We start from the raw sequence: 27,601 nt of genomic DNA, 5'->3' as shown, positions 1-27,601 counted from the left end.
TAAAGAGTAAGCTGGCATTCAATGAACGCTCCAAGGCCCACACTTAGCATAACGAGTCTCCTCAACAGAGGGAAATTGTTCAATTTCGTTAGCTTTAAAATCGATCATATCATTTCAACATTTCGCCGCCGATATTCCTTTCTTGTCATCTCCCTTGCTTCGCCACTCGAGGAAGTGTAATCTACAGATGATTTACGTGCTCGCATATTTTAGACATTACTATGTCAGTAGCGTATCTTAGCGGAATGCAATTGCCGTTACGAAAGGCTACCAAGAAAATGTGGTCAAAACAAAACGAAGAAGAACTATAACCACTGCGAAATCGAATAACGATTGAATATGAAATTATACTGACAGGAAACGTGGTTTAAAGTAAAGAACAAAAAAGCTTTCGAAATTTCTACTGAATCTCATCTACATAACAATAGTTCCCAATAATACTCTTCAACATATACATATATGTGTGACATTATCTAGTTGAAAAGAGTAAACTTATTGGGCAACATAAAACCTCCACAGTAGATATGTTGGGTAGTCGAAAAGTCTTTTCGTATTCCTAATAAAATTTTAACTTATTTTTTTATATTTAAACATCATCGTCTCCGTAAACTTCACAAATTTCATTGATGGCTTGCGTGGCATTTTTCTCTTTTTTATACAAAAATTTCAAAATATAGCGAATTTCTCCAATATTTTCACTCATTTTTGAACAGTTGTAACTTTTTTTCAACTTCCCCGAATTTAATTTTTTTTGTTTTGGAGAAATGAAGCTTAAAGTCTCACCTTTCGAACACTAAATGGCATGATCCTTTGTCCTTCGGTTTCTTTTCATATTTTAAAGTGTTTTACACCAATTAGAACTATAAATCTACACAACAATTGCCACTTTTTATACCATGTACAGGGTATTTTAAGTAGGCACGAAAATTTTAACACCAGAAGGAAACGTCGAAGACCGTAGAAAAATAATCAGCGAGACAAGCTGAGTTGATTTTTTCTCAGTTTTGGAAATATCTCTTTTCTTCCCAAAATTTGTCGAAACCGTCTATAACGGACGAATGAAGCATGTAGCTAACATACGAACTGAACGATCAGAATCAAGTTCTTGTAATAAAAACGTTTTTCTTTGACAAGATATTCTAATAAAATCTCGTATGCGTTGTTAGCCAACGCAACAATTTCGTATCAGAACACTGTAGGGTATAGCTGCCATGACATACAAACCGACCGATGAAAATAAAGTTCTTGTATGGAAAGTTTGTGAAGGGCATTCTTGATTCGGCGCAGCCGATGTTAATGTTTTTTCTAGTTTAATATAAACTCGATATTTTCCTGGCTACCATCTCTCCTATTCTATCTTATGTTTATTGTTATCATATTTTAGTAGTAATAAACTGTACTGGGTGTGGGAATAACTTCTGAGCCTTTAATATTTCATACAAGCTTATTTAATTTGACTCTTTATAGATAGGATCGTTAAAACTGTATTAAAAACAACTGAGTGTTGATAGCTATGTTCTTACGTAAACTTACATACGTGACAGTGTCTTCTAAGTTAAGACTTATATAAAACACAAGGAAATATGTTTGTCTGCATCTAAAAAATCTAAAATTAAACTCTTTGAAAATGTTGAGTTAAGACGTTTTTACAGAAAACTAGGCAGAAACCACTTCCGCTTACTTTTTTCAGACACGGACATATACCAACACGTATGAATACATATGTAATTTAAGTTGCATTCGTGCATTGTTTACACCCGTGAGGATTGTTGAGAGCGAACCGGATTTTGCTACGGCTTTTCATTTGTCATTTGAATTGGGGTCAGCGCAGCATCAACAGTAAAGCATTCGCCATTCTACCATATACTTGAGTCTCATGATGCACTGGAAAGCCCACCACACGCCGCCGTCCGCTACCCTCTACCCGCTGTGCACTTGGCCGCCTGCAGCAGACTTGGCGTCACCTCTGCGCTCTGCTGCTCTCACTTCGGCCCACTCATTTCAGGCTTTGCACAAACACTCGGTCGAGTTCAACAGCTAAAAAGTGCCGGTAAATATTACCAACATTGCACCCCTGAGGCTCCGCAGCCTGGCCTAGAAAGTCGTTCTCTTCGTTTTTTATAAAAAAAAAAAAAACAATAAAATGCAATTTGGTACAAAGTGTTTTAATGGGATTTTTTATTTACTCACCGAATCTACTAAAATTTTTTCGTTTCTTTGTTTCTCTCATTGTTTGTGTAACTTTGTTTGTCCACCGCTTAAATTTTGTGCAAATTTCATTGAAAAGCAGTAAAACCAAAACTAGGGCGGACGGAAGCAGCTGCAATGAAATCGCAGCGAAATGGAATCTGATAGCGGAATCGACGCCTCCGCCAACATCTACCATAAGTTGAACGCTTCTATTTTTCAAACAATCACAACTGTTTTCGCATGTGAGATTTCATTTAAACTTGATTTAAAATTTTAAAGAGAGAAAATCATAATTTCACATGTCACGAACTGTGACTAGCGCCGAAAGCGGATTTGCTTAATAAAAATGGGAAAAATAATAGTTGATTTGCATTTGACATCGCTGAAATTATTGAAGAGGTAAGGCGTCTCTTCTAAGGACCAGATTCCCCCCAAATCTTGCTCAAAATTTGTATATGTACTGAAACCTAGTTACTGAGAAATAGGATCACGTTAAACCACTGACAACTTTGATACATTTCTCGTAATTGTTCCGTTATTTTATTTAAACCAGAAAAAATTACAGATTGTTCGTGAAACATTCGTTTTCTAATATGCTTTTCTTCGGAAATGTCCAATGGCATAATGAAAGCGAACGTTTAATTACCTTGATAACTGATCTGTGCTTTGTTGCGACTTCGTTGCCGCTAATGAGTCAAACACCTGCTACCATCGTCTGGAAACAATAAAACTTTTGCACAAACAATTTTGATTTCCGACACTAATTAGAAGCCTAAGAAGTAACCAAGACCTGCATGTGTATTTAATGGACTGCCTGCTTCGGATGTGGACATTAAAGGAAAGTGCATGTAAACTTTTTACTTTCTCGCCGCAAACTTCGCAATGTAATTCCTCTACTCATGTTTGCTGTTTCCGTTCGACGCAAATAACTTTGGTCCAACTTCATGGTCGCAACGGATATTCAGACATCTGTCTTGCCTGTCCGCTGCTGCTCATTTCCCGTTGTCCTCTAACTAACGCATTTTCACGTGTTTTGTTCGAGTATTTGCAGTGAAGTCTTCGCTAATCAGCGAAGCACAAAATCACGCAAAATTAAACGAAGGTGAAACGGGGCACTCAGCACCGAATTAATTTGCGAGTCAATGCGTCAAAGCGGTCACGGTGAGTTATCGAGGTATTTGCCGTGATTTCATTTACGGAATTTTTGCATTGATTGCGCGTGGCAACCTGAGACGTCTGCTCATATAATTCTGCTTCTGCTTCTCAGCCAGCCATGAGTGCAGATGAGCAGCTTAAGCAATAGCAGTGCATATGTTTGTGTGCCGGTGTGGCAGTAGCCAGAGATTTAATATATTTCACCTCACAGCAGTTGTTCTTTATAGGTGAATTACACACATTCACACGCAGACTGACACACTCAATTAAAAACGTCCATGCGCATTTCACCCACCGTTGCTGTGAGACCATTGTGCGGCACACGGACATATTTTTACCTACACACATGTGTACTCTAAGCATGTGTGGGTTTATATCTTTCAGTTCTATTTTTAACAGTGCAACAGTAAAGCCATTTGCTGCAAATAAATTTTATCTCCTTCAGCACCGGCATCGCTCTGGTTAGGCAATAAAGGTGAGTGTTTGTTGGAAGTTGGTTATTGTATAGCCGGTAGCACAATATACTAACTGTAGTACGAGAAAAAGTGATTTTACGGCAAATAACGGTTTGTTTTTTGAAGCTGAAATAGGATCAAAGCCATCGCCTTTTCTATCATGGCAGGAAATTTTTAGGGAGAATCAATTCAGCTTCGAATATTTTGTTTGACTTTCTAACCGAAGATAGCAGTTCAGTTTTTCCCAAACCCGAATTTCCTGAAAACATCACGTTTCAAGCCAGTCAAGAAACACACTGATCGTAACTTATAACTCCCGTTTGAGGTCGTACATTTCAGAAACTTTTAGTTTAAAGTATTTCGTTTTGAATCAATAACATACATGTTAAAGGCGATTCCTATATTTCTTTAACATTTAATTTTAGTCGTGATTTTCGCTTCATCGGCTTCAAAGATGACGGAGAGTAAAAAAAGTTAGATGCTTGTTTGCAAAAATTAAAACAGTTAGAGACTTCATCGGCTGACCAGCAAGTTTCTCGACCAGCTTTTCAGCTAAGAGCTAAATTATTATCATATATCTATGCTCGTCTTAACCTTATTTGCAATAAAGAAATAAATCGCCTTGATCTCAAACTTGATTTATATAAGATAGTCGAAAAAGTATTTTCGTATTTTGTCAATAGATGTCGTTACGGTAGTATATCTCCAGTACTACCAAAATCACATTGTGTCATACCATACAGTGTTGAAAAGGTGAGACTTTAAGCTAAAAAAAATTAAATTCGAGGAAGTTGAAAACAATATTTTGAAATTTGTGTATAAAAAAGGAAGGAATGTCACGCAAGCCATCAATGAAATTTGTGAAGTTTACGGAGACGATACTGTATCAGTTCGTGTAGCACAGCAATGGTTCGCTCGCTTCACTTCTGGAAATTTCGATATGAAAGATGCACAACGCTCTGGCCGACCTATCATTGAAAAAGTCGATGAAATTATGGATAAGATTTACCAAGACCATCACATAAGCATCCATAACATGGCTGGCTACAAAAAAAAGCTCGATGTTTGGGTGCCACATGAATTGTCTGTGAAAAATTTAATGGACTGAATTTTTTTTTGCATTTTTTGTTCCCTTATACCAGTGGTTCCCAAACTTATTTTGTCTACCGCCCACTTTGAGAATAAATATTTTTTTAGCGCCCCCATTTTTTCACCTATTTAAAAACCACTATAACTTCAAATTAGTTATTGTGACCTACATATGTATATTAACGGAGAATTCTAAACGAAACTTTTACTATAACCAGCAACTTGAAACCTAAGCGCAGTAGGTAACATACAACGGCGCTTAGGTCTCAAGTTAACTCTTGCGGGCTCCACCTGCCAATAAGAATGCTTATTGAAACACAACTTTATGGTATTAAAACAGAGAATATTTTATTAAAAATTAAACTAAAATAATCGATCCATATATAAAAACTAATGTGAAGGATGAACCTGATGCTGTTTAATAATTTTGTTAATATCAGGTTCCAATTTACTCAAGAACAGTCGCAAGTCGCCACGTTCGGTAACAAGCAAACAATTTCTATTTTTAGTAAGCAGTGTTGTCACAGCACTAAGTCCTCGTTCACACAAATATGACAATCGGAATGCTATCAAGAATCGTTGAACGATTGACCACAATCCAGGGTACAATTGCGAGATCGGTTTTTGTAGCCAGAATTCTTGGTAACCATTTTTGAACTTGATTTTTATATCCTCGTTTGTTGTCAGTTCTATAAGTTCTTCTTCCAGCTGAGGTCACATTGCTGTGTTGACATTTGAAAACGGATGCAACATCCAGTCTGGTATTTCCAAGCTCAAAATATCCTGGTATCGTTCGGTGAAGTCAACGTGGAGGTTTTCCAAATGTTGGCAGTAGGCAAACAATTCGTCGTTACTGCATGATACTGATAAATTCGGAAAATTGTGAAACTCACGTCTGCCCAGATTCTTTTTGTGTAGAAGCAGTTTGGCTGCGAAAGCAGCAACGACGTTTTTTGTTTTAATTAAATTTAGTTTATCGCCTTGCAGTTGAAGATTCATGTCGTTGAACAATTTATACAGGTCTGTCATGTAGGCTATATCATTCTTTAATGTTATGAGCTTGTCTTGAAATTCTGTATCTTTAGTTTCCAAGAACTCTATAACAGAGTCAAACAGGTTGTAAAATCGAGTCAGACAATTGCCTCTTGATAGCCAACGAACTTCAGTATGAAACAACAAACGATTGAAATCCTCGTCATTAGGAATACAAAGCTGATGAAATAATCTATCACTCCAAGAGCTGTTGCGGATTTTATTGACTGCTTTGATGACATATTGCAGTGATTGAAATAGTTTTTCACTTAAGTTTCTAGCAACTTAATGGTGTCTATAAATAACGCAATGTACACCAAGGACATCTGGAATTTTATTTTTTAGGTACGCTATGAAGCCTTTATGGCACCCTGTCATAGCCGGAGCGCCATCCGTAGCAACTGAAATAATATTTTTCAAAGGAATTTCTTTCTCATCGCAAAACTTTTCCAATATATTGAATATGGTTTCGCCTTTTGTATCGGTCTCTAAATTTCTGGCAAATAATAGTTCTTCACATATTTTCTCTTCTTTAATAAAGCGCACGTAAGACAACAACGATGCTTCATTAGTTGGTAAAGTGGACTCATCCAGCTGAATTGAAAATTGACTTGACCTCAGGTGATCGTACAATGAGTCTTCAATGTTTTCAGCCATTTCTTCAATTCGTCTTTGTACAGAATTATTACTCAAAGGAATTTTTCGGATAATATCTGCGGCCGGTTTATGAAGCACGGTAGTTAGTACTTCATTTATTGCTGGCAATATTAACTCTTCTCTGATGGCATGTGGTTTGCCTTTCTGAGCAATTAACAAAGAGATATTGTACGAAGCTCGAAGTCCGTCGTCATCTTGCTTGATGTTCACAAGTTGTTGTTGAGAGTCGAGAGCTCATGTAGTCGTTGTCTAAGAGGCCTCCTAGCTAAATAAAATTATAAATAACCTCCCAGGCCTCTACACAACGCCCCCATTTTCTTTCTGGGTCTCTTTCCGCCCCCTTGATACCTGCAGCACCCACAAGGGGGCGTTATCGCCCACTTTGGGAAACACTGCCTTATACCCATAGAATTTATGTAGAAACCCACTTTTCCATTGGAAGGTTTCCAAAAAGGCCCAAAAATAATAATACCGCTCGACTTTTGGAGCGCTCGAAGTGCACACCTCACACTTTAAGCGCGTTTTTCTCAAAACCCACTTTTTTAAACTGGCGGACATGATTCCGGTCGAACTACTCAACCGATTTGCTTAATTTTTTTTTACATGTTCACAAAACGCCTGGCTATCGTTCCTATATTTTTATAATTTATTGACAATGTTACATGGGGAAAAATTAAAAAAAAAACCTTATTTATTTTTTTTATCAACATTTTTCATGATTCTAGTAGGGACGATAACCATTGCCGTACTTTTTAAGAATAATTTGGCTTTTTGTGTTTCAGATGATCCAAACATGAGAAATCGTGTCCGCCAGTTAAAAAACGCATCTCATTCACCCAGCCATTTCTCCGACAGATGTCATCAAAAAATTCCAAAAAAAATTGTTTACACACTCCCCGATATACCTCATGATTCAATTGTAGAATAAAAATTTCTATAAAAAAAAATGTCGAAAAACAGGTCAGATTACCCTACTGACCCCTTGAAAGTTGATTATATATACGGAAAGGATTTTTCGACCATTATATCTTGAATTGGTAATTTCCAAAAATCTCTTTGCCGTATTATATAAAAATTTCATTTGAGTGAAACAAACTTGAAATTTTTTTTTTCGTATTACCAATGTTTACAATTTTTTTTGCAGTGTTTTATTTTCAGTAGTGCCCGCACACACATATGTGTGGCAAGCACAATATGACTTGCAAAATATTTACTCAACTCTTCGGAGTGTGTTTGCTCATACGTCGCGACGGACGTTGTGTCTGTCGCACACCAAACGCAGCAGCAACAAGCGAAATCAAAACAACCTTTGCAACATGCAATCAGTTTTGCTGTTGCAGTTGTCCAGAGCCACACGCTATCAATTCTCAAAACATGCTACATTGCATCTCGGCAACGACTCGTCGCCCACAGGACCTCGTCCTTCATACGGGTTATGTGTGCGTGGGTGGACTATGTTGGTGTTTCAGGCGTTGCGTCACGGTGTTGCGATAATGTAAATGTGCGGTTTGGTCGCGCTGAGAGCTTTTGTTGTGTCGTGTAAACAAGAATTTATTAAAACCTCACACAGTCAGCACAACGAGCCAAGTCCGCATATCTCCATATACCATATACACACATGTCCTACAGGTAAATGCATTTGTACCGTATTGGTTTGGTCTTCTTACTAGCACTGGTTTTTGTCGATCGTGGTCCTTCTAGCGCCACTTCTTCTTCGTGCTCACTTTTTCCACACTTCAATAGACCACGCGGAAAACCTGACTTTGCGATTTGCATCAAGATAGGATCACTTACATTCTGCACCAGGTTGGAGTAAACGAAGCGCATGCACATAGTTTAGAGCACCTCTTTTAATACCATTGTTTAGATTGCAGCACCCCTTTTTGTTGCTGGAGGTGTTTGTTTTTGAGTTGTTTTTGTTGCTGTAAGCTTAAGGTCATTTGTATTGCTGCCTATTTTCTTTGCGAACTAAACTCGGTACTCCACCGCAGAAGGGAATGCATAGCTTTGTGTTCGTGTGTATGTGTGTGACGAGGGTCTGACCACAAGCGAGGCCATGGCTGCTTATGTGCTGGCAGTGGCGTAGCTACAACTTCGAGCGCTCGGGGCCAAGGGTGTTCTTCCGCCCCCCTTTATCTACCTACCTACAAGTTTCATGAGGTGATTTGAACAAAAGTGATTTTTTGCAAAATATCTTCGATATTAAGTATATAAAATTTAGGAACCAGAAGCCACGCAAATTCTGAAGTTCCAAAATTCTCACAATATGGTTTTTGAGGAAATTGATAGTAAATTTACAAGACATCTTATTAAAAGCCATAGAAAAAACCCACTTTCGCCCTATATCTTGTACACTTTTGACACAATTTGCAGGAATTTTTGACCAAATTTGAGTTTTTAAATACCATTTTTGAAAATTTGGAGAAATAAAAGTGTTTGTTACATTCAAAGTATAGGGTAACTGTGAGAGTGACACAGTCTATCACTATTTTTAAGAAAGATATAAGCCGAAAGATATAAGACAAATTCAAAGACTGAAGAGTATTGGAGTAAAAATTAATATTTCTCATTCTTATTCAGATTATTACATGTGAGTGTATAACTCTTTATCTTTTATAATAAACTAGCTGACCCCGCAGCCGTTGTCCTGCGTGAAATTATGTGTTTTGAAATGAAAAAAAGTTGAAATTATATTCTGTCGAAAATGATTTATTTACGATTTTTCTACATTTTTTTAATGTAGCGCAGCTTAATAAACAATTTTTTGATTTCTGTTCTGGTGCTTAAATATACAGAGAAGATGGGTTTCCAACTCGTCAACACGCCACATATATCTGGCCGTGTGAAAAACATAGCATTTCCCGATTTCCTTGTGTCCTGTTGATTGTCAACGCAAAGGCAATTTTCCCTGGAAATTCAATACGTTTGAACTGAAATGGCTGTCCCTTGTATTCGATAACAGCGTCATAATCAGTCGGGTTTCATTACACAGTTTCGGCGCATGAAGATTGTGAAACATAATAATGACAGATCCAACTTTAAGACGCAAATGATGCTGGGGCAGGCTTGGTATGGCATTTGGAAATTCCACTGGATAATTTACGGTTTCGTCTTCCTTGTCAAGACGATCGATCGATTTATATGAGCGCAAACCTCCCGGAACTTGACGTTGAATCTTCCAGTTTAAATCACTAACATCGGTAATTTTGGCAGCTAAAATTGCTCGTGCACTCAAGCTATCGCAGTTACGATAATTTGGCCAATGTTCGGATAAACATTCGTGATGAGTTCATCTTCCGTTGAAGTGAATTTACAAAAGGGAGGTGAAATTGATATCAAACCACTGGAAGTATCAACCGAAATTTGCCAATTCTTAGCGAATATAATGTAAAATGTCATCGGCAATGTCATTTTTTCGTATCCCATAATTAACGCGAATTTGAAGGCTGATATGTCGAAATGATCTTCGCGAAAAGTATGCGAACTTCAGTGGCATGCGAAGTACTATCGCATTGTCCTTCGTCTGTTTCCAGTGATTATCATGTTCCAGCAAATGCTACTGCTGGCATGCTTCTCAAAATGTTGCACACACTGTACCATTCACAATACGCGATGACTTAAATGAAGTTGAACCGCGAGACGCACAACAGTCGACAAACTTTCATGAATTGCAAAAGTAAATATCCTACAAAGCGCTTTATTGTAGTTCACACCCATTCGATACTGCTGATCTCATATCGTTCAAGGCCAATAATCGCTATGTTGCTTTCTTTGGTGACGTACTTGCAAACGTTTTTGATCGATTTCACCAATCTGCAATATTCAACATTGACATGAGTTTTGAATGTGAATTAGACAAAAGTAGCGAATATGGTACGATCCATGTGTTGTCAACTTCGATGTGTTGTTAACGTCGATATTCACGCCTCTAAATGCTAAATGTTCTGCCATTGTCGTCTGGAGAGCGACGCCGATACAGTGAATATCCATCATTTCCCATTTCCGTTTCCGAAAGAAAAGCACATGAGTAGTGTTTCGTGCATTTATTGTCAGACATACAAACCAAGTGTAAGGTTTGCAAGGTCCATGAACCATATTGGTTTTCCCCACTTCGTATAATTCTGGATCTATCTCTGAATCAGGAATTGCCGCTGAAATGATTTCATCAATTTGATCTGGTGTAAGCACCATCCGCATCCAAAGAAGAATGTGTGCGTGCGGCAAACCTCTTTTTTGCTGCTCAACAGAATACATTCAGCATCTAACAGCACCATCCGTATATACCATAGGTTACTTCAAGATAAAGACTATCAAACATTGCAGCTATTGTTTAATAAGTCGTGCTGTGATATCGTTACGATCGCTAGCTGATTGATCCGATCCATAATTCCGCACGTATGTCATCGCATTTTGGGAGTACTTCTTGCCTTTCCTTGGGCTGCCATACGTTGATGGCAAAAAGAACGCCGACCAATATAGCGCGACCTCTTCGTGGCTTCGTAACAAATTTCAATCTGTAATTGATCACATCGTCTCAACCATACATAAAGTTTTCACTGAATAATTTTCAATAATTTTTCCTTTTGATAGCCGGAATAAAAAAGCAAGCGACCGCAATTGAACGATTCAAATAATTTACAAATCAAAATATTGAAAAACAAATCAAACAAAAATTAAAAAAAAATATGTATGGAAAATGTTACTTTTTGGAACTGTCCAATTTTCCGACTTCTCCTCAATAAAAGTATAAGGTGTCTTGTTTCTAAACCTTTCCCGATCCACAACAAACAACCTTTAAAAATTTCATTAAGATGGGTTCAACCGTTCTCTTAGTGTTGCTAACAAACAAACATTCATTTTTATATGTATGTATGTACATATGTATGAATAACATTTGTATGGCCGTAAAAACCATCTTTGAACTTCAACAAACATTTAAGAAAAAGAATTGGCCAAATTGGTCCAGGCGTTATTGAGTTATGCGCGTACATACATATGTACATTTTGACGATTCATTTTTATTTATATATGTAGATTTTGTAAATAAATTTGTGGAAGTATTTTTCTGAATATTAAAAAGCAGCGATAATCGTTTTGCCGGAACCCCCCCCCAAGACGTTGCGCCAGGAGCGACGGCCCCCTACGCCCCCCCTAGCTACGCCACTGTGTGCTGGGTACCTCCACATAAACTTTATAAGCAATTACGATATTTGTTATTGTTTTCACGGTGTCCAGCTAAACTTGATGCAAACTCATGCACACAACCACACATATGCATTTGCTCGCACCTGTATGAGTGCATGGCGTAATGTGAACATTTTTATTAAAGTGTCTCCGCTTATGTTAATGATAATTCAATGAAGCGACTAACTAGTTTCTTTTAGTGGTTGCCCAACTGTGCAAGGGTTTCAGGTAGCCTAGCTCGAGGTTGAGCGATAGTGCGTGTCTCTAAATCGTACGGAAATAAACATAAACATGCACTGATCGCTTATATCAGTTAAACCAGGTTCGAAATAATGGGACCAGGTTCTTAAAAGTGGAAATGGATAACTGTATCCTGGAATAGGTAGTGAGAACGGCTTATCGTATGCTGCCCAGTTCTACTTCTTACTACTCTATAACAGAGTACATATGTATGTATGTATGTCGACATGAAATTTTCAGAACTTGCATATCGGGCATGTGCGTAGGATAGAAACTGTGTATGAAAGTAATATGAAATTAATAACGCCACATTTTTTTTTTAAGTAAATAAAAGAAGAGTTTCGTTAACGGGATATCCTACTACTGTCAACTACCGTCAAGCACTCAGGCGGAAAGACAAACTGGCGGATGTGACCTTCGACGGAGGAATGGCAATTTGACTTTCAATCAAACACATTTGCAGGCATGAATTTGTACACAATTTTATATTCGTCCGCTCCTGCTGCCACACAAGCTCAAAGGTTAGTTTTCCTAGACACTTTGTTATTCTAATATAATTTTCTGTTTGTTCACGTGCCGTAAATGCGTCCGCAAGTGCTTATATGTAGATGCGTGCATGTTTCGAAGCCGAACTTTGGCTTACATCTCAAGCACTGGTCTCCACTTCACTGCTGAGGCATTAATTCTACCAACATTCTCTTCGATTTTCTGTCTTTCTGTCTTTGTGTTCGTCCTATTTTTCGTGCTACTTTCCATGTGTGCTCGCATTTACTTATTTATTGGTGCTTACCCAGTATTATGAGTCCAAACGCACACACCGTCAAGTCGTATATCGTTTATTCGTGTTTGCTCTCACTTAAAATGTGATCAAATAAAATATTTCTGGACTTGCGAAAGCCTCACCAATGCCAATAAATGTAAACAGAATTTTATTTTATGTACTTTTCGTGCTGGCAGCTTCTTCAAAACACACTCCAACTCATACGTTCTCGGACCTTCTTGTATTTGTGCTTAATATTGCATATTCTTATACAAGCATAAACACTTTTATGCGCCTGTGAGTGCGTACTAAAGCCTTCCATATTAATTCTCCGACGTGTTTATACAGTAAATGCTGTATTCATTTTCGGAAGAAAAAGGCCAAGATATTAAACCATGATATGAGTGGTCAAGCCAATGTATAAATAAATAAGCATGAAGTTAATGTGTACTACTAAATACTCGTATGTACTCTTGAATGTATTGCAATCGGGATCTTAATCAAGTACTCTAAAGAGTGTCGTGTAGCAAATATGCTCATAATATTTATTCTCTTGACGAGTATTCGCTTCCATGGAGATGAGCAGTCAAACACACACATAAACATACATTTATGTTTTCTTATATAAGTTTTAATGTTTCGTTACATAATTGAGAGTCCACTCATGTACACGCAAATTAATAATTATTATTTTCATCGTGCCAGGTCTTCTTTTGCATTCCTCTATTTAAAAGGAAGAAAATAGAGGCGAGACTTTCGTTATTTCACAAAAGAACGCTGAAAAGACTTTCTGTATTTTTAGAAAATTTCCAGTATTTGTTTTTTAATTCTTCTTCGAACATTTATTGACACTCTTTGACTCTTTGCATTTTTCATGCATTCATTGCAATATTTAACAAAGCTGCTTAGGTCCCAAAGCCGATTAAACAGATCAACGCAGCACAAAGAAAAGCAGGAAAGCGTTTATAAACTACCGTCGAAGAAATCCAGAAAAAATTTAGAGTCCTCTACATTCGAAGAAATCTCAGTGAGCCTACATTTTCCACATTAAACACTCAAATGTGTATTTGTTGAGCGCCCTTCAATTCATTACGGGGCAGAGTTCCGCACTCGTGACCATTCGCTAGCACTTCTACAGCTGCTTCAAATATTTTATTGGCTCTTCTAATTCAAAACGCAACGGTATTTACAAATTGGAAAACCTTTTCCAATCAGCCTCGTGAAGTGCCACTAACAAACTCTTCCTATTTGCTTGAAAAATTTGCCAATTAACTCGTATTACACTTACATACATAAGAGGAGAAATTTGCTACATTCTGGCCCTGTACATTGCAACACATGACCAAATAAGCACCGAATGGAAATCAATATTGCCTCGAACGTCGTGGTGATCCCTTTGGTTATAGACGGGATTAAATGCAACACAAAATATCAGGACTTGTGAGTGTGCTCTGCTTTGTGGCCAAAATAAATTGCAATCCTTTCAGACCTCTTGCAGCAAATATTTCAATTTCTATTTGAATGCGAATCGATTTTCTTTTTCAGGCGAGCGCTTAATACGAGGTTTAGTGCATGTACAAACATGCCAGCTACATATATAGACGGACATGCTGAGCAAGGGATTACAGACACTGGCTCTTTGCCGTCTTCGTGTGTACACTGCATTTGGTCGGCCCCAAGGCAGCCGCCTACAAGAAAATAAAGCTGAATTCAGCTTCCAGAAGCTATCAATAGTTGTAATTCAATTTCGAATTCGATTAGCTGAAATAAATAAATAAACGGCAACTTAGACCGCATCAAGAGAGACAAGTGTTCGTTTACGCTCCATCGTGTGAACTTAATGGGCACAAGCGTACACACAAATATATGTACATACACCTGGTCTGGCCAACTTCAATTGCCAAGGATACTGTAATTCCTGTCCTTTGAGTTTCCTTCATTCTCCAATTAAGGATAATAGTGACATAAGATGGCTTCACAAGATATCATATATGTATGTACATACTGCTACACCAACACCACACAGTCACACACCTTGACAACATGGAAATTTCGAGCTTCATCCGGGTGACCACAATGAAACTCGATTCGCCCACAATAACATTTGCTCAAATTGCTTGTAACTGCTACTGGCGTAACGGCTAATGTTGTTGTTGGTGCTCATGGTGTGACGGTCTCTGCGGCTGTGGGCCCACTTCTGTGACGCCAGCCGCGCCGTAATCAGCGTTGCGCTGCTGAAGCTTTTTGGGTGATTATAAAAATTAATCTTTGTGGACTCATCTTTGGGCTTAAGTGTCCCTTGGCCGATTTTGACGTTGCTTTTTCTTGTTCTTTCATTTTAATCTATTTCTTGCCGTCTACCTAACTGTTTGCTGTTGTTATTGTGCTTTATTTCGGTGTATGCCATTGGGACTCAACGTTCTGCCTTGCAGCATACACACGCCACCAAATACCTACACTCGTAAAAGAACCGGGTATCACTACTTTGATATCTTTGATGCCAAAGTGTGTGCTTGGTCTACATTTGAAACGAGTACTCCGTATTCAATTTACCCTTCTCCTACACGTTTGTGAATTTTACTCCCAAAGATGTATTTGCTATGAAAAATGGCACTATCACATGTCTACAAAGAGGATGGGCTATCAGGGATTAACGCTCACTCACAAAGGACCCTTGCGGATTGCGCCGTTCGTTGCCGATGCAGTGCCATAGAGCTTCCGTTCGAATTAGTTACAAGTTCAAAGAGTCGACCGAGGGCAATAAAATAGTCCTGACATACATACACCCTATATGTTGTTGTATATATTTGTGGCTAGTATAACAACCAGTTCAGCTATTATGGCTATTGTTGTAGTATTGCAAACCGCTTTTATGTGAATTTGATTATTGAATTATGATTTGTGGCAACCCGGGAGCATGCCAGATTGCGACCGTGCGATCGAAGCAACGAGCAGCAATTTGACTCCCCAAAGGTTGGAATCGAGGAATGCCAGCAGCTTCTGTAATAATGTGAAAATTGCTTGGCATTTCACTAGCTCACATGTGACAGTCGCACAGAGCTATTAAACTCACAAAACCTAGAACTGTTTAAATTTTCTAGGTAGAAAGGACGGACTTGAGGATGTGGTGGTTTGCTTTAAGAATTTGACAGTATCTGATGCTACAACCGTAACGACCGCTAAGGGACGAAGTAAATTATGACAATAAACGCTGAAAGAAAAATTTAGAGAGAAGCTTCTCTCATTTTCGACGGCTGATGCTCTGGCTTGTTCACATGCTCGCAGCGGTGCTTGTGTTACTAAAGTTGGTTGTTTGCACACACAATTTGAATTGCTTCAGTGCTGCACACAGATCACAGTGAACTGCCACATTGTTGCTGTTATTTCAGTATCCAATGTTGTAGCCAGTTGTCGAAGAGCTTCACCAACTTCTCAAATCATATTGATTTGTGGCATGTTAAATGAACTTCGTGTAGCGATAACTCTCTCATTACCCTTAGTTTCCGTTCGTTTCTTGTTGACAACGGTTTCCATAGTAAAATGTCACGTTATGACCTTCATCGAACTTGCAGATTTGCAGTAAAAATAAGCAAATGACAAAGCCGTAAATTTTTTAGAAAAATAAAAGTCATGCAGACTCAGATTATCTTTAAGTTTATTCAACAGCAATGAGACCAGATTGTCTTTAACCTGGTGCCACTGGCGGTCAGGTAGTCCACACTTTTCCAAGAGTGTAAAATCACATTTTGGCTCTCTTTAGCTAAGACACAAAATTATTTCAACATTGCACAATTTTATGGACAACACAATGAAAATCCATAACATATATTATGTTTTTATAGACTTGCAGCCGGTTGCTACAGAGTAAATGGTTCTGTTCATCTAGCGGTTGTTTACATCAACTAATAATAATAGAATTAGAAATAAAGTTATATATAAATGATCACGATGACGAGACAAGTTGAATTCCGACTGTCTGTCCGTCCGCCCGCCTGTCCGTCTGGGCAAGCAATAATTTGATAACTTATTATTGTTATCCGTTGGAAGTGTGTGGCATAAATCTGGAAATGCCATGTTTTTCACACGGCCAGCTATACGTGACGTGCTCATGAGTTGGAAAACCGTCTTCTATGTACATTTACGCACCGGAACAGAAACCAAAAAATGTTGTTTATCAAGCTGCGTTACATTGAAAAAAATTTAGAAAAATCGAAAATAGATGGTTTTTAACACAACGTAAATTCAATTTTCTTTTCATTTCAAAACACATAATTTCACGCAAGACAACGCCTGCGGGGTCAACTAGTTTTTTAATATTTTTGATTAATAATATGTCAATATGTAATATATACTGCAAAAAGTACCGCTATAAAATGTAGTCAAATATGCACAATACTTGAAAATTTTTAGTGGTAAGGTTTGCGTGGCCATGAGTGTGGTTTAATGTCGAAAATATCTGAAATTATATTATACTACAGTAATGATTTTCGTTACTCTAACAAGCCGGCGTCAATACCGCAAGTTGCAAGAGTATTAAATGTTCGATTACAACCAAACTTAAACCTTCCTTACTCTTTATTTCTTAATGTAACTTATCTAACTGAGTAAGTAAGAACTCTGTTTATCAATTTCTTTATCATCTTCCTGAGTCCATCTCGTTCGTCAGTTGTCTGCAAGTACTCCCTCGTTTATTATTTCCATGGTCTCAATGGCACCGTTGCTTCCGCTTCCTCCGTTCAACCAGCTCTCAAGCTTTTCTTTTCGACTTGTGATTATAATAGAGCAAATTTTAGTTTCTTCCGGTTACTGAACAGAAAAACATGACAAATAACAAAAACAGCATAAACCATCGATGGATGTGCATAAGTTACCGAAAAGTTTGTTGTTTTTACAACTTTTACTGATGGCGCACGTCAAGAAACCTCAGTTTCCGCAGCGTGCTTCGTCAAGCATTCGCATATTTTGCTTTACCTCTTCCTTGCTTGACATATCCTGGTATATGGAAGCATTGCCACGCGGATGGCTCTGATGCTGCGATTAATTTTGATTATTTTTCTGGTTGCTCTGGCTCATCCATTTTTTGTCATTGGAAGAACAGTTAGCGTACGCTGTAGCATCAGCATCACCCGAAAGGGCGCTTGGCGTGCCATAATATCCAAAGTAATTGACATTGTGAGCAATCCTGTTGTGTTTTAACCTAAAACATAAAAGACAAATGCATTCAAATTTCTGAGTATATAAATATACATGAATTTTCAACTGTCTCAATAAAAATAATATTAATTTTCAGGGTATTCAGACATTTTTGAGCTGCCCTTTTCTTGAGAGCATTGCTAGTCCAGAGCTTTGACTTTCCTCTGATGGTTATTGCCAACTCCTGCAATCCAACAGTTTATTTGTTCAAGGATTAAATTTAAAAAAAATCGCACAAAAACATATGGTGCATTCATACAAAAAAGACCATTGTACTTGGTATGGTCGGAATCATTGTATCAGTCCGGCGTTATTTTAAAAAAACGTATATTCCTCCATTGTATTTGGAATGCGCTAAAGCGCTAAATTTTATATTAAGTCACCAAGTGAGCATTGATTAAAAAATTAGTAATTTTGGGCCTCACAGTCTGTCTATTATGAGGAAAAAAAATATTATTAAACTAAGTTTGCACTGAAAACAAAAAAAATCGGTAGACGATTATGCAGAGGCTTCAAACTGCAGGACCAACCAATTTAAAAAAATTTTAAAAACGTCTCCCCTAATTCTTTATAAAATAAATTTCGAAATTCACCCTACACCTCCCTAATGTAATTTTACATATTGCATGCCTTAGTTATGAATTGACGTAGAACTGTTGGGAACTCATTTCAAATGCTGCATGTGACAGCACGAGAAGCGCTGACAGCGAGCAATAAATGAATCGGCATCGTCAACGCGCCCTCAGCAATTGTTTTTGCTATTATTGCGACAGTAGCTTTAATCAAATGTCGGGAGGTGGGTCGGGCAGCACACGCTGAAGAGGCGACCAATATCCACACCCCCGTCTACTTATGCATCCAGCTCCGGCAGCGAAGAATCAAATGCTGGTTGCATGCCAAATGAATTGCGGCCACCGAAATAGTGACTGACCTACACAGTTAGGTTTGTGCAGTAGCTACGACGCCAAGCACTCAACTCTCTTTCGTTACATATTTTTCGCACGAAATAAAGTGCAGAGCACACGACTGGCTGTGCACAGGATTGGCCACATGGCCACAAAAAAGGTCCTTCACTCTGGACGTGCTCGCATGCAAACACACATCCATTGAAGAACAGGTTTGTGTAGGCGACCTCAGTACACGCTCAAATGCGCTGTGTATATGTTCGAGTATACGCCCGTCAACGTCGCGTGGCGCTGGTGTGGCAGTATGAATGATGATGTGGAGAGTTCGAAACACTTTCTTATAAATCAATTAGGCGTGTAGGGCAGAGAAAGCGGAGGGAGCGGCAGTAGTGGCAACTGCATCAACCAACGTGAAATAGAAGCAAAATCAGCAGCTTGGCTTATGTCGATGTGGTGAGCGACCGATGCAGTTGCTCAACTAAAGCTTGACCTGTGGTGAACGACACTCAAGCTGCCACATATGAAAAGTTAGAACTGTTTGAATTGAAAAACAAAAAAAAATATTTGGTGAAAATCGACAGGTATTTAGTGTAATGGGTAGTGAAATCATTGATAAAAATTGAAATTAAACAATAAAATATTCGCAGTCCCGTGGTACCCAACGCCATCACCGGTGGTAGGGCGTATGAGTAATTATTTCTTTGAAAGCGAGAATTTAACATGACCTCGTTGAAATCTTTAAACACTCGCTTCAATCTTTTTTCGCATTAAATGATGTAAAAAGCTCTCTATGATTTTACAAGTAAATTAAATAAAAAATTAAATTTTTATCTGCATCAACCACTTCCACATTCATTTGCATAATCCGCAAAAAGTTCCTAACATTTTTTGCGCTTTCAAGAGCACTAGCAAACACATGCAAGTAAATAAAGTATTTAAGCACTCATGCTTCGCAAATATAAGTATGTTGGGATTATTTTTTTTTTTCGTTTTCGGGTTTTTAAATAACAGTTATGTGGCATGTGCGCAAATAATTGCATAACAAAATTTTAAAAATCACATTTGAACTCGTTGCATACTTACGTAATTAAATATGCATTTTTTATTATTTGCACAGCCCTTTGTTTTTTATTTGCTTTCAAGTATATACTTTTTATTTTTGACGTAAACCACATGTACTCTCGAACGGTGTGTTCGTTCTGTGTATTTTGTGAGGGAATTTTTCATTTTAATTTTTTACTTTTAAACACCCTCCGGAGCATTGTTTTCATTGGAATTAAGCATTCCCGAAAATATCGGTTGAATTTTCAATCGCTAAAAATCACTGATTTTCACATCACTGCATATCGGGCTTACTGCCCGCTTCCTGCAAAGACGCTGGAGAGTGTTTCGCCACACTTGCCCCTTAAGAAAATTAGATTCAGTAGAATCCTTTTTGAGAGAGAAAAATGTTGGCCATACTTTAAAGGTAACTAAGCCATGATTTGCCTACCGAGCTGGATTAAAACCATAAATACCTCAAATTAAATTACCTAGTCACGTAGGAAGTGGCTTGGATCTTCTCGTCTGTCTTCTCACACTTCTAAAACGAGACGCAGGATTCAGACATTATGCGGTCCGACCACTGCATAAATGCAGAAACATAGGAACACTGACTTTTGAAAGTGAAATAAGCTTGCAGATCTTGTTGATTTCATATATGAAATCAATTTTCTAGTCACACTACTCAGAGCTCGAATGAGACTGCATCAATCCACACAAATTCATTAGTCTCAAGACAAAAACGCAGGCAAATTCATAAATTTCAAATGAGTGAGCGCATATGTATGCATACACAGACATACATATATGTACTTATATGACGACAGCTCAGAGGTCCACGGCAGATTCTATAATTCCGCATGCTCACGTACAAATACATATATGTATGTACATGTAAAGGTGGCCCTTCAGATGTGTATTCCCTCGCAAGACGGCAAGGAGATTGAAATTGATGGCAACGCTATGAATAGACGACAAATGAATAAACGAACGTCATCAAAAGCAGAAAGCACGCGTGAGAAAAAACCACAAACGTGGTGGAAAAATATGAATGTGATGAATGCGAAACTACATTTCAATGCCACCCACACCGCCTCCTCTGCCCGGCTTTGACATTCCGGCATGAATCGCCTTCCACGCTTCCACCGTGCCTCACCACTACAACTAATTAAATATTTGCCAACATTCATGGTTGAGGTTGATGACAGCGGTGTCAGCAGACCGTGCTCCTATTGCTGCTGAAGCTGACGTTTACAATGACGAATGAGAAGCTGCAGTGTATTATGATAATGCATACACTTGTATGCTTGCATACTTGTGTCAATGCGGATGTGTGTGTATGGGTAGGGGGTACGTGCGCGTGCGACGGAGTTGAATCACTCGCGATGACGGTTGATTTGGTAATGTTAAATGTGCTCAATCCTTCACATATTCCATTATGGCACCTCTGCCGTTCCGCAGCCCCGTTTTCGCTTCTATTGAATCGTCGGCGTCAGCGTCGGTGCCAGTCATGTCATTGTCACTGTCACTATCACAAATGGCTGGTATTCCGCGGACGGTGCAGAAACGGTTGCGCTAAGTGAAATGTCCCCGCGCTGAATGCAAACGAGCTGACAGAAATAGATCAGAGGAGCACATGAAAAGGTCATAAGAAAGTTATGGCATGGAGCTGAGGACTATTGGTGACATTTTTTCCATTTGCTGCCTCCAAGTAGTGGAGGAGGCGCAACAGCCAGTAACTCAATTGTCATACTCTCAAAGCTGCAAGCGGGCGCACTTTATGCAACGGAAGGTGGAAAGAGATGGGTTCGCCGTAGCACCTCGACGACCTTGAATATGTCAACATACACTGAGAATATAGACATCCAGCACACGGCGTAAAATTGTATGTAAATATTTATTCACTTTGAGTATGATTGCAGTTATTGGATTACTCACGCCAAATGACGTTTGACGTGCGAATACCCTTCCTTCCCTTGAAAACCCTTCCTGTGTTCGATGACAAATGTCGGTATTTTTTGAAACGCTTACATGGCTTTGGCTGAGATGAATTTGTGTAAGTTTCTCTTCTTACCAGTTGTCTATTGTGCTCTGAATGATGAAGACTGAGTCCATTATAAGTGTACGATTATGATGAAGAGTGTTTGACTAAACACCATTTGATTAATTGACATTTTAAGAAAGCCCCGAGAACAACCTTAATATCCTTATAAGTATATGAAGTAGGATGAATCCAATTCAATGCCTTCAATAGCACGTGGCACTGAGATTTCGCATACGAGGAATCAGCTTTCTGCCATTACTTCAGCAATACTCGCAGTGCCACGATTACAGCAAGTGCGTCCATGTCGCAGGGTAAGTCCAAATGGCAACAACTTGGGAATACGTACAGCTGTCAGCACTCGCGATACGGATACACATACAACCATAGAGAAACCATAAAGCGCAGTTTTAGTGGCACAAAGAGGAAAGTAGTTGCAAAAACACTGAAGGAAATAAAAAGGAAAAACAAAACCATAAAAATCAAAGATAACACACTCCATAAAGGAGGACGCATGCCAACGCTTTGAGTGCGGTTCATTGAGTGCAGAGCAAACATTTTCATACTCTTCTGTGGTTTGACAGTCGACCGCTTTTTCGCTTTGGACTGACTTACTGACTGCTCGATGTTTTGATAAGAGCGAGTAGAGTGCATATGCAGGAGAATATGCTTACATGTGGCATGACCACACCCGTGGCGTACAACTTCATTGTCTTGTTGCTCCCTCTCCTCCTCCTTTTCTCCCTACATTTCATCTGGCATTTATGTCTTTCAACAATTTCACTGACTCTGCCCTTTTTCCAAAGTCCTTTACTCCCCCACATTTAACTTTGCGCTGATTTGGCAGCCTACTTCTCGGTATATCTATCAAGACATGTCTGTGTGTAGCCTGAATCGCTTGTTTGTTAGTTGCCAGAATATATGTCTTTCCATGCTGCTTTGCGCGCTCAAGATTGGAACGAGTATCGACATTGACTAAGGCGAGCGCAAATGTTTGAGTTGGCTTCCGCAGGATAAAAGTCAAATACAAGAAGTTTTTGCCATTCCTTAGCACGGCAACTCCGATGTCCATGCCCTCACTTTCCTTTCGCATGATTTTCGAACGTTGATGCTTCCGAATTTCTATTCGCTGCCGTGTGCGCGTGGCAACCTATGCTAAGTGGGCTTTCATCGGCAGGCTTAGTTGATGCCTTTCACTCGCCGCTTTACTTACTCAATCCAATGGAGGGGTTAATCGCCACAAAACGCTATACACGCATTAGTTCTAGGCACGCGTTGACCCACTCTTTAGCGATGCTACTTGGAGCATGTGCGGGCGGCTGCTATGCAGCCCCGATTTGTTAGCGATAACAAGGTAAACTTCAAGTTTTTAAAAATTCTCGTATTTTTGGCAAACTGGCTTAAAACCACCAACATCTTTTGATCCGGAAGTGTACTTGTTTCATTGCATCCTTCCTTCCTAGTTGTGGACTACGCGTTCTTAGTAGGACCCTGCGCACAATAAACTCTTTTCGCTTTCCAAATATATTTAGGGCAATATTCGGAATTTCCTACACACTCCCTTCTATACAAATGGTGCTTTTATTGGTGCGTATAAATTGCAGCAGCATCTCAAATGGCCAAATGAATAAACAAAACAGTATTTTCTTTACTCAAGCTTTTCTGAGTGAGAGTCAGCCGTTAACGCTTCTGAAGGATCAATTACCACTTCCGGTGGCCCTCTGCATCTATGCATTTAATTAAAACTTTGAACATAGGAATTTTTCAAAAAATTTAAAAAAACAGTCCCCTCCTTCAGAGCATTCGCTTATGATTCGCTTATTGCTATCTTTATGCAAAATAAACAAAAACTTACAAGCATGTGGGTCCACATCCCTCCAGCAAATCGCCAGCGGCTTTCATATGAACTCCATTAATTATGTATACACACATAACCAAACATAACAACATGGTTGGGATATTCGAACTTCGGCCAACAATTCTTCTCAATTTCACCCCCAAAAGTAAAAGTTTTTGTTTGTTTTCAAATAGTTTCACTCGCCTTAGATTCGAGATATTTCAATAAAACTTTGCTTAGCTTTATTATAAAGCCATTAGCCAGAAATCAAGCATTCTTGGACAACGATAGGCGGAGAGCATTGCATAAATCAAAAAGTAAAATGTGGAGCTCTGCAAAGTTTTAGTTGGATTACCGAACGGCAGAGGGTTGGCGCGCCAGTGCGTCTTGACCATGGCCGCCATAACTTTGCAAAGTCTTTCCAGTTAACTGCCCTACGTTAATCACCTTCTCCCACCTCTCCTCGGCGTCTTCCACATACATATAAATTTGGTATGTGCGTTAATAGTGGATAAAATCATGCTTAGTTTAACAAATTTGTTTACGTTTACAAGAATTAAAGATGCACAGCTTTTATATCCATTTGTTCGAGGTTTAACCCTCTAACGAGGTGCGACCAAAATAATTATTTAGGTATTAAATCTATCACTGAATGTATGTGTATTTCTGTGGTATATTAAACGTCGTATTTCACTTGATTTCTGAGCCGACAGCACGAGCACCGAGAAACAAGTATTTTGTAGTCTTTTCAGAAAGAACTATAACTTTAACGACAATTTGGGTGAAATTTTGAAAGTTTCTTAGAGCAAAGTAATTATGCATTTATTTCCAATTGAAATGAAAAAGGTGAAGCTGAAACTCAGATATAGAGATCCTTGCGCAGATCCTACTGATTAATGACTTTTTAATAAGTTTTTATTTGTATTAAGCTCTAAAAATTATAATTTCCTTAAAAGTACATACTTATTAATAATATACCAGAAATTTGCAGTTTCTTAATTTTTACTATTTACTTCAAGGCAAAAATTAAAGGTTAATTTCAAAGCAACCCTGAGTTCTGGAAAACTTTTGCATTTTCATTAAGCGTCTTAGCCGCAGCAAGCACTCCGACGCCTCGCTTCTTTTACTACATCACTTAGTGAGCACCAACAAACAATCGCCGCCCACCGCCATCCATATTTGTTCGCAACAAGCACTTCGGAGGCATAATGAGCGGCACTTGAGCACAAAATGAGATATTAGCATAATCCGTAATTCACAATCCGCTTTCGGCCCCCGCTTACGCACCAACACCGTCCCCCCTCCCCCGCCAAGGATAACAACGGACAAAGGCGCGCCATTTCCACTCAAAGGCGCACTGTTGATTATTCCGCTGCTGCTACCCGGGCGGAGCGATTGCTCATTAATGCCAGCAAACATAAACAGCAAATAACTCGTAATAAGTTTCGCTTCAACTTTTTTGGAGTCGCACGCTCCCATTCAGGCAAACCTACCGCAAGTATAGATATACGTTTATTAATATGAAGGTTCTATGAGTGTGAGAGCATGTGTGGCCGCCACTTTGTATAAGTATGTGCCCTTTATCAAGAGCTTGCTGTTTAGTCAGTAGACAGCTTGTTAGATGTCAAAGCGTGTTTTTAAGTGCTAAAATATGGGCGCAGCTTTAGGTCACGTCGCCCTCGGACTCGCAGCGGTTGTCGAGTCCAAAACTGGACAGGCATGATTGTGGAAGACCGATGTGCTTTGAATAGCTGACCACAGTACAGACATACAACAGCAAAACGCCCATTACAATCGCAAAGAAAGGGGGCAAAAGAAACGAGAAAAAATACTATAAAGTGAAATAAAGGTCCACAGCCGACTTTATTGTACTAAAAGGCATAATAATGAGTTCGATATTGTCTCATTTTGCAAATGGACCGCCAAGCATAATCACTCACGTTTTCATCCATTATGCTGTGCCTCACAAACACTGGCAGAAACATTATCTCTCTAAAAAAGCAACCTGCTCCTTACGGAATCGCATAGTGGGCTCATTTGTAAAAAGAACAAAGAGAATTCAGTAACTTAGCGAATCGAAGAGGAATTAGAAGTAGAGAAAAGCAGCAATTTGATTTCGATGAATGTATGCTCACAAAAATAGAGAAAGGATTCAGTGTGAGGTCCAGATCACTGCCCTGCAAGTGAGGAAAAATCTGTAGTCACACAGAAGACCGTAACCCGCTTAGAGTGGGATTCTACCAAAACAAATAAAAGAGTTGATAAGAAGAACAACTTTATAAAGTGTCTCTTGCCTTTCCATGTGGAGTATCTGTCTAGCTCAGTATTTTACTGCGCCGGTCAATCAGAAACTTCTTTATCTTTTCACCTAAGTATTAGGGAACTGACTATATCTAAAGATAGATCAGAACACTTCGCAACCACCGGTTAATAAATTTCTAAAATATGCATTATAATAAGATATTTCAATAGGATCAGTTGCCTGTCTTAAGTGAGTTCACTAATCGCAATCCTTGTCCGAGCTTTAGATACAAAAAAAAAACTCCTTTGATCGCTGCAGATTGCCTCCTTTAAGCTTTGTACCAGTCTCAAAAGGAGAACATGGTTATTTAGTCGCGCCCGAATTAATTTATTTTATTCATTATCAACTCCTCGTATTTGGAGGAAACTATAATATTATGTAATATTTCGCACTTTCCTCTGTAGTTAGTATATAAATTTGAGGTGAATTCAAATTTGCCCACTGTAAAGACAGAGAAGCGCCACTTTATTGGAATATCATCAGCATAATATTGTCAAAGCTGAGTGTCATTATCAAAGCAGATTTCAGGCAACTTCCGCCACTACTGCCAGCCGTCATTCCACCCTCCCTCGCCGGTAAAAATACTCGTGCAAAACCAGAAAGAACAACGATGCAGTAACAGTAAAACATTGATACAACAATCGTGCAACGATTGAGTAACGGCACACCACGATGGCGCCATTGTATCGGGTGTTCGAAATTGCTTGTGAAATTTGGCAGACCATCAATATTTGCTCGACAGGGACACAAGTTTATTGCTTTTATGTGATTCGCGTTTCTAATGTGCGAAGCGAAAGCTACACTTCGCTACTCTATGGTACACAGTAAATAGACCACGAAGTGCTTGGCGCCAAGGAGGTGGGTTAAAGACGAGAAAAAAACAAGCTAGCGCGTGCACTGACAGCGAAGTTAATAGATAAATCTGGGCGACGCCATTAAAAGTGACAGAAGTGAGTGGAGGGAGATAGAAAAATAACGGAATTGATGACTACCGGAGTACGATGGCTGCACAAGCGACAGCGCGTATGAAGTCAATAACGAAAAATAACCAATGCAAAGTTTGAGGGAAATAAAAAGTACGCTCGAAAATAAAATAAATGTAGTGAAATAATAAAACAGTGCCGCATACATATTTACACGCGCTTTTTCTTTGTTTGCATTACTTCTTCATTTCATGCGCGCACTTCCCGCCAACAGAAGAGTCGCCATTCTGAGCATCGCCAGCGTCATCGTCGCGGTTGCCATCGGGAGTAAAGATGTGGCAAAAAATGAAACTGCAAATATTTGCTGAAATTAATATTACGCATATGCCTGAGTTGCCGCGCTGCCACAATCATCGGCGCAAACATGTTCCGCAGTTAGCAGTGCTGTGAGCTCGCACCACTAAGTCGAAAAAATACAAAAGTAGTGTAGTTTTGGTGGACTTTCAGCTTTGGTTTGCTTTTCGCTTCATGGCGATAAGTGCTTTCATCTACTTTTATGAGAATTTCCGCAGAATATTAAAAGTATTTAGTGCACAA

The 27,601-nt window shown here is 38.9% G+C and overlaps 1 long non-coding RNA gene across 1 annotated transcript; it reads right to left on the bottom strand.

Annotated features, from left to right (window-relative positions):
- Positions 1-16,577: 16,577 nt before the first annotated feature.
- Positions 16,578-20,586, bottom strand: LOC126759264 (uncharacterized). Its single transcript, XR_007666992.1, has 3 exons — positions 20,393-20,586; positions 17,634-17,959; positions 16,578-17,568 (listed from the first exon to the last, which is right to left on the bottom strand). It is a non-coding gene; the product is annotated as an uncharacterized LOC126759264 (long non-coding RNA).
- Between the last annotated feature and the right edge of the window lie 7,015 nt (positions 20,587-27,601).

This window comes from Bactrocera neohumeralis, chromosome 5, assembly GCF_024586455.1.
Source record: "Bactrocera neohumeralis isolate Rockhampton chromosome 5, APGP_CSIRO_Bneo_wtdbg2-racon-allhic-juicebox.fasta_v2, whole genome shotgun sequence".
In the NCBI taxonomy this organism is placed as follows: Eukaryota; Metazoa; Arthropoda; class Insecta; order Diptera; family Tephritidae; genus Bactrocera; species Bactrocera neohumeralis.
Note: the sequence above shows the minus strand (reverse complement) of the source record. Positions and strands in the feature narration are given on the sequence as shown.